Genomic DNA, 8,172 nt, shown 5'->3' on the forward strand with positions numbered 1-8,172 from the left:
CAAACTGACATTCTTGGGCTGTCACAGGTGGCCCAGGATAAGACAGGACGGGCACCCACTACTGACAGGCAGTCAGGAGTCCTTTATCTAGAACAGTTACTTAGGCATATGGTGAAATAACCGTTCGGAAATGGAGAGAGAACCGGGGTGAACTTTGGGGCTGCCTCGGTCAACCAATTTAAAACCAGACTCTCAAAATGGGGAGACTCGTGGAACATTGAAACGCCCCATCATCACCCCTAAGAAAACCGAAACCAAAGTGGGTGATTCTTCACGGACCGCAGTCGCCGTCTCATAGCCTGTGCTCACGGGGACTCGGGAGGAGCCTCCCTGGAGTCCAGGCCCTGCCGCCCAACTTTCCTCCTTTTTCCTAACAATAAATACCATTATTTAAAAAAAAAAAGAAAAAGAAAAAAAAAGCAAACAAATGGAGTATTTAAGGAGGAGTTTATTTTTTTTTATTTTTTGTCTTTTTGCCTTTTCTGGGGCTGCTCCCCTGGCATAGGGAGATTCCCAGGCTAGGGGTCTGATTGGAGCTGTAGCCTCCAGCCTACACCACAGCCACAGCAACGCTGTATCTGAGCCACGTCTGTGACCTACACCACAGCTCACGGTAAAGCCAGATCCTTAGTCCACTGAGCGAGGCCAGGGACTGAACCCGGAACCTCATGGTTCCTCGTCGGATTCGTTAACCACTGAGCCACCACAGGAATTCCTAAGAAGGAGTTTAGAAGTAGTTTTAAAAGGAGAAGCTCTGGTGCACGGACCGGCCCTGGGCAGTAAAATGTGCTCTCATCTTTCCACCCCAATGGTGCTTCCGCCTTACTCAGCTTCCACCCCCGCCCTCCAGGCACTGCACTGTCCCAGGCTATGAAAACATGTCACGCCACCCTCCCTGTGACACCGATGGGGAGCTGTGCCCTTGGGTATCTTTAAAGGAAAGAAGATATAACCTGTCCTATCAGCATTCCTATCAATCTGGACCAGTTAGATTATTGTTTATTTCTCAAGTAACTCTGATAATAGATTTTTTCTTTGTCTTTTTGTCCTTTTAGGGCCGCACCTGCGGCATATGGCAGTTCCCATGATAATAGATTTCTGATGAGCAGAGGGAAAAAAAGTAGGGCTAGAGAATCCTGATCCCGAGGAGAGAAAGGGGAAGAGGGAACAGGAAAAAGAGGTAGAAAACTGAGAGGGGAGAGTCTCCTATCTCACCTCTCTTGGGTTCTCATTCTCCCCCAAACTCCTTTGGTTGCATAAAAGGGTGAATCCAGTCCTTACCTGCTGACAGATGCCTCCTGTGATAGGGTGGGGTCCGGCTACTCGCCATGCTCAAGCCAATAGGCAAGTTTGGTGGCAATGAAAGTTTGCTTTATTTTGGATGCCAGCCCCCAGACGTGGCGGGGGGGCCAGGTTCCTGTCCAAAGGCCCACTCCCCCCACTGTCAATCGCGGGTGGGGAAAGAGCTTTTAGAGGGAGAGGGAGGGGACTGCATGCAGAGACAGTGCAGTCAGCGCGGACCGTCCTCTTGAAATTGGCCGCGTGGTGGTCTGATCAGCGGCATCTTGGTTACTTTAAGCACAGTTCATCTTCAGTTCCAGGGTCGGTTTGTTCCCATCTCTTTGAGGCCAGTTCTTGGAATTGTGGCGGCTGGTCATCGTGTACGTAACGTCTTCCACCCGGTGGGGGCTTCAGTATCTAGAAGACAGCTCACAGGACCTGGCCCAGAATATTATTATAGCCCTTCAGGAGGAACTGAAGTCCTTTGACTTTGCTTAATGACACAACTATTATTATTTGATCTTATTTGACTCTTTTCCTTTGCATCTGCATTTGCTCACTTTTCTGATTCAACTTCTTTGACTACAGTTTTTCTATGGAGAAAAGGCAGGCAGAGGATGTGGGGGGAGGGGAAGGGCCGCAGGGTCCTGCTCGGGTTCAACAGGCAGAAGAGCAGCCCCGGTGTAAAGAGGAACCTGAGAGGAATTGCCTTCTGTGGTGGCCACGGGGACCTCTTGGGTGTGCGGAGTTTCTGGCTGGACTCAGTGCAATCGCAAGCATCCCTATAAGAGAAAGAAGGAGGCAGGAGAGTCACAGCCAGAGAAACATTTGAAGACACTCCACTTCTTGCTTTGAATATGGGGGAAGGCTCCATGAACAAAGGGATGCAAGTGGCATCTGGACACTGGAAAAGGCAAGAAAAATTCCCCTGAAGGCTCCAGGAGCGCAGCTCTGCCAACACCTTGGTTTTAGCCCAGCGAGACCCATTTCAGACCTCTGACTTCTAGAGCTTAAGACAATAAATTTGTGTTGTTTTAGGGGAAAAAAAAAAAAAAAGGAAAGAAAACCTTCAGGTAATCAGAACCGGTATTCTGCAAGTACTGAGAACAAAACCAAGAAGAACTCTCTACTCTTGTTCATTAACTTTTAATTTTCCTTCCCTTCCCTAAATCTCTGCCATCCCACTCAGCCCAGGGGGACCCCAGTTCCATCCTGGACTCTTCCCTCTAGTGTTCCCCCCCCCCGCCCCCGGGAGGGGGGAGCTCCTTCAGACCTGATCACTCTGCTTTATTCATTCAGCAGCAGCGTGTTGAGGGGCTGGTTTCAGCTGCAGTGTGTAAAGAGCTTGGCAGTCATGACTCATCCTTAGAGTGAAAAAAAGCTAAAGTCAATGCTTTATCCCACACCCATCAGAGATTGAGGTCCCCAGGCACAGCTACCCCCGCCCCCCCCTCCCGCCCCCGTGATCTGGAGGGACAGGCACATGCAGAAGGCGCTGGAGCCTCATGCTGGCAGGAACCCTGCATGGCAATGTTGATCCATTGCTGGAGGCCGAGTGCAGACGAGCCTGAGAGTAAGAAACTCCTGGGGTCTGTTGCCTAAGGCGGGGCTCCACGCTATTTCTTTCTTTCTTTTTTTTTTTTTTAAATCTCTGGGGGCTTCCCCTGCCCCCAGGTTCTCCTGATGAAGAGCCAAGAGGGATTGCCTTCTGCATCTGGCAGAGGGAGGGGAATATTTTGAAAGGTGCCCAGAGCACCCTCATAAACAAAGGTCTACTTGCTCAGGGAAAGATACTTTCCACCTAGAACGTGTCTTTCCCGGACCCCAGCCCCCTCTAGCCTTCCTCTCTCACCCGAGGGAGGGAAGAAAAACAAAGCTAACAAATACTTGTGAAGGTCACAGCCTAAGGATACAGGTCCACTGAAAAATGATATTTAATTATAAGATTATATAAGAATGCTTCCCCTCCCCCACCCCTGGCCACCAGCAGCAAAGTTCCAATAAAATAACAGTGGTTTGCAGCTAAAAGAGCCATAGGGCAGGCACAGAAGCCTCTGGCACCTGCAGCCACAACAAAGATTAAACACAGCCTAAAACCCCAGGCTGATTAACATAAAGGCTCTTGCTAAAGGCCTATTTACCTCAATTCCTGTCTCGTGACATGTCCTGTCTGACTTTCAACAAAGAATTGCCAAGCGTTCTAAAAGGCCAGCAAAAGGACAATCTGAGGAGCCTCAGAACCAGACTCGGCAGAGAGGGCAGAGATTTGGGCATCATCATCGGACAGGCCGCTTAAAATAGCTGATTGATCTTTTCGGAGTTCTTTTGGAAAAAGCAGACCCCTTGCAAGAGCAGAAGGGGAATATAAGCAAAAGATGGAAGCTTCAAGAAAGCGTCAAAGGACACGCTAGAGATCAGTGATCCTAACAGAAACGAAAGATGTCTTTGGTGGGCTTAGCCGTGGATTGGACACGGTCAAGGAGAGAGAAGGAGCTGGGTGAAGACACGTCGAGATGGACTGAGCGCCTCCGTGCCGGACAGTGTCGGGCCCCTGTGAGCAGGGCACTGTCTGTGAAGGATGTAGAGACAGAATTAAAATGACTGAAAGAGGAGTTCCCGTCATGGCTCAGTGATTAAGGAATCCCACTAGGAGCCATGAGGTTGCGGGTTCGATCCCTGGCCTCGCTCAGTGGGTTGGGGTTCCGGTGTTGCCATGAGCTGTGGTGTAGGTCGCAGACGCGGCTCAGATCTGGCGTTGCTGTGGCTGTGGTGTAGACGGGCAGCTACACCTCCAATTAGACCTCTAGCCTGGGAACCTCCGTGTACCATGGGTGCAGCCCTGAAAAGACAAAAGAAAAAAAAAATAAATAAATAAAATAAAATGACTGAAAGATGGTTGCTTTTTATCATCAACTTGGGCCATCGTTCTACACAACGTCAGGGGTAAAATTCTTCTCCCCTCAAATCTGGGTGTTGGTTTTAAAGGATTGCTGTGTGTGCTTAAAAACATGTCTGCAGGTCCTTTATTCTCAACCCTTCCACAGGTGGAGCCCAATTCCTTCTCCTCAGGGTGGGCTGGACTTCATGTTTTGTTTGGTTAATGCAAATGTTCATGCACACTGGATTTACAGAGTTTGAATTCTTTAAAAAAATTTTTTTACAAACACTTGGACATTGAATTTTTAAAAATAATTTAAAGGTTATGCACCATCTATAGTTACTATAAAATATTGTACAATATATCCTTTAACTGGGGAGTTCCCGTCGCGGCACAGTGGTTAACGACTCTGACTAGGAACCATGAGATTGCGGGTTCGATCCCTGCCCTTGCTCAGTGGGTTAAGGATCCGGCTTTGCCATGAGCTGTGGTGTAGGTCACAGATGCGGCTCGGATCTGGCGTTGCTGTGGCTCTGGCGTAGGCTGGCAGCTACAGCTCCGATTGGACCCCTAGCCTGGGAGCCTCCATATGCCACGGGAGTGGCCCAAGAAATGGCAGAAAGACAAAAAAAAAAAAAAAAAAAATATATATATATATATATATATATATATATATATCCTTTAGCCTATTTATTTTATACATAATAGTTTGTATTTCTTAATTTCCTACCCCTAACTTGCCCCCTTCCCCTGCCCTCTCCCCACCAGTAACCACTAGTTTTTTCTCTTTATCTTGAATATGTCTGTGAGAATGCCTTGCTGTTCAAGGGTTACGGGGCAACATGCCCTCCCTTTCCGTGCTTCTGGAACTTGTGTGGTTGTGAAACCTGGAGCTGCTGCAGCCATCTTGTGGCCCTGAGGACAGCTTGTAGAGGACAAACAAGCTGCTGAGGATGGAGGGCAAGGTAGAGACAAAGGAAGGATTCAGATTCCTGCGGGAGTCGTTGCATTGTTAAACTGTGCAGCTGTGGAGCAACCTTTCCTTTGGACTTTTGCTTATTTCTTGAAACAGCAGCATAGTTGGTTTACAGTTTACATCTGATGAGTTTTTCAAAGTTTGTATAGGTCTATTTCTGCTGTTTCTTGTTTCTATTGGCTTTCTCATGGAGCCTTCTTCTTTGACTTTCCATTAGTCTTTGCACAGAGGTCATGGCCCTAGAAAAATGGAATCTGAGGCTTCCCGGAGGCCTGGAAGAGAGGCATTTCTTTCACCAAGGATTTGCACTTGCTTCTGCCAGGTGCCCAGGGGCTCCCCTGGGCAAGGACACCTTAAACCCAGTACTTGGCTAGACATTCCAGAAGGGAACCTGGCCTGCAAATCTGCCCAAGGGACACAGCTGGGGCTGCAGCCAAGAGCCTTCCAAGGCAGTGTTTTCCTCTTTCTTCTTTTCTTTTCCAGCTGTGGTCACCATCCAGACTTCTCTGAGGTCCCAGTGCCATGGGGGGGAGGGAGCTTTTATTTCTGGTTCACACTTTACCTTGACGGGGGGCCCTTCCTATCATATCAGCCTATAGGAGGGGCTCCAGAAAGATCCCTACCAGGAACCCAAGTTACTGATGTGCTTGTTCAGTGAGTGCTCCAGGCCAAAGTGGCCGAGCGCCCTTGTCTCTCTGGATTCCGACTGTCCTTGGCATCGTCGCCTTCTGGAGGAATTTCTGCCAGGATGTCTGAAAGTTGGCCAGAGTCTCCAGTATTAGTGTTTGGGATGCACTGATTCAGTAATTCAGTAAGAACTCTTATAGTTACTCTGGGAAAATCTCTACAAAAGAAAAAGCCCATCTATTTATAAAGGAATTGTTGTGCAAATGTTACAACAAAAGAGAAAATGAACATTTATGAAGGGCCTGTTTTTTTATCTGTGGACTGAAATTCCAGTTCTTCAGGTTAAACAGTGAGTTCCTGTAACTAAAGACAGGACTGCAGGGCTAAAGTGCTGGAGTAGAGAGGGCGGGAGGAGGTGGGAAGGGGGGGAGGAGGAAAGAGAGAGACCTGTTCTGTCCTGCTCTCACCTGGAGCACATCCACCCAAGGCCATTCACACCGTGTCTTCTGCTGTTTGGGGCCAGTCAAAGCCTGGTGTGCGGTGAGCACTGAGGTCTCGTGGGTTTTTCTCACTGGGGCAGATTTGCAGCTTGTGAATAACACTGCCAAGTTTGCATTTGGCTTTGTTCTCAAGCCTGTATTTATGAGTTCCCACTATGGCACAGTGGGTTAAGGATCCTGTGTTGTCTCTGTGGCGGCCCGGGTTTGATCCCCAACCCCGTGCAGCGGGTGAAGGATCTGGCGTTGCCGCAGCTGTGGCGTAGGTTGCTGCTGTGGCCTGGACTCGATCCCTGGTCGGGGAACTTCTATATGCCATGGGCATGGCTGAAAAACAAAATAAACAACAACAAAACCCCAAACTGTATTTAGAGCCACAGTAGTTGTGGGGATGATGCAGTCAGTTTAGCTGGACCGCACATCTTGGAGAGAGCCCGGGGAAGTCAGGGTCCCGGCGCCAGCTGGGTTTTCAAGAGGTCTCTGGACTGTGGGAGAATCTCAGCTTCTTTGAGCCTCTTTGCTCCCAACTTTTAAATACAGTATTTGAGACGATCGAGATTTTAAAGTCTTGGTTTGACGGAACATCACTGAGCTGCTCCCTGTCATGGTATCCTCATTGCTGCAGTGTCCTCCTCATTGTCCCCGTCGTCCCCCTGGCTCACGGCACGGGCCGTGGCCTTGTTGGAGAGGGTGATGCACGGCAGGCCCCAGAGCACCCAGCCCTGCCTTCAAAATAAACGCCTCTGGTAAAGGGGGTTCCTCGCCCAACAGGCCACCCCTTCCCGGGGACAGCTGACATCCAGCAGCAAGTCCCAGATCAAGCAGGGCTGGTTGCTTCCAGACATGTCTCCTCGGCCTGTGGGTGGATGTTTTCTTGCTGTGTCCTCAGGTGTCCTTTCTCTAACCGTCCATCCCCGGTGTCTCCTCCTTTCCTTCTCCTCCTCCTCCTCCTCCTTCTCTTATGGCCACACCCATGACAAACGGAAGTTCCCGGGCCAGGGACTGAATGGGAGCCACAGCTGCAACCTACACCACAGCTCTGGCAATGCTGCATCCTTTCACCCACGGCGCCGGGCGGGGGATCAAACCTGCACCTCAGCAGCGACCCGAGCCGCTGCAGTCAGGTTCTTAGCCCACTGTGCCACAGCGGGAACTCCTCTCCTCCTCTCCTTGTAAGGACACCAGTCACTGGACTAGAGCCCACCCTCCGCCCCCATCTAACCTCAGTTACGTCTTCAGAGGGCCCATCTCCAAACACAGTCATTTTCTACGGTTCTTGGGCTTCGGGCCTCAACACATGAACTGTGAGGGGACAGAATTCAGTCCACAAGAGGAACTCAACAACCCGAAGGGGCCGTCCTGGCTCCAGAACTCCATGGCGACCAGCCAAGGTCTTTGATGCTGTGCCTCAGTCCTCCGCCCCCTGAGAGGTCCACCCGCAGCCCTTCTCGGTCAATGTCCTGCACCCACATCTCCATCGCAGCCCCAGGACACGTGCCTTCTGCCTCCTGTATTTCTCTTTCGGGCAAAAATCACTATGGTATCATATCAGGGAGGCTAATCCTTGTCGCTAAAGCTGCCTGGGAATGCCTACCTTCCTGTGATAAAGAGTGACCACCACTGGAGAGGCTTCAGCGGCGGCAAACGGTCTGAGCAGGTGGACTCTAAGAGCCCTTGAGCAGGGACTTGCCTGTTCTAACTCACTGTTACCTGATAGCGCTTCCTTAAACAGGCAAAGGGCGCAGAGGCTCAAATAAACCTCAACGCTTCGCATTATGTGCCTGCCTCTGTGGTTCTCGGGCCAAACTTAGCTCCCTGCCCAGGCTCCCAGCGACTCCCAAACAGTTTCACTTTCTCTCTGCCTCCCTTCTTGTACAAACTAAAGCAAGGTTTGAGGTCATCAAAATTGCAGA

The 8,172-nt window shown here is 50.1% G+C and overlaps 1 long non-coding RNA gene across 1 annotated transcript; it reads right to left on the reverse strand.

Annotated features, from left to right (window-relative positions):
- Positions 1–1,931: 1,931 nt before the first annotated feature.
- On the reverse strand, positions 1,932–7,949 carry LOC146398497 (uncharacterized). Its single transcript, XR_014819140.1, has 3 exons — positions 7,854–7,949; positions 2,555–2,645; positions 1,932–2,063 (listed from the first exon to the last, which is right to left on the reverse strand). It is a non-coding gene; the product is annotated as an uncharacterized LOC146398497 (long non-coding RNA).
- Positions 7,950–8,172: the final 223 nt, after the last annotated feature.

The sequence above is a fragment of the Sus scrofa genome, chromosome 11 (assembly GCF_054392235.1).
Source record: "Sus scrofa isolate SSC_HxYL_T2T_F1_AM1 chromosome 11, Sscrofa_HxYL_maternal_Yorkshire_Landrace_v2.0, whole genome shotgun sequence".
Lineage (NCBI taxonomy): Eukaryota > Metazoa > Chordata > Mammalia > Artiodactyla > Suidae > Sus > Sus scrofa.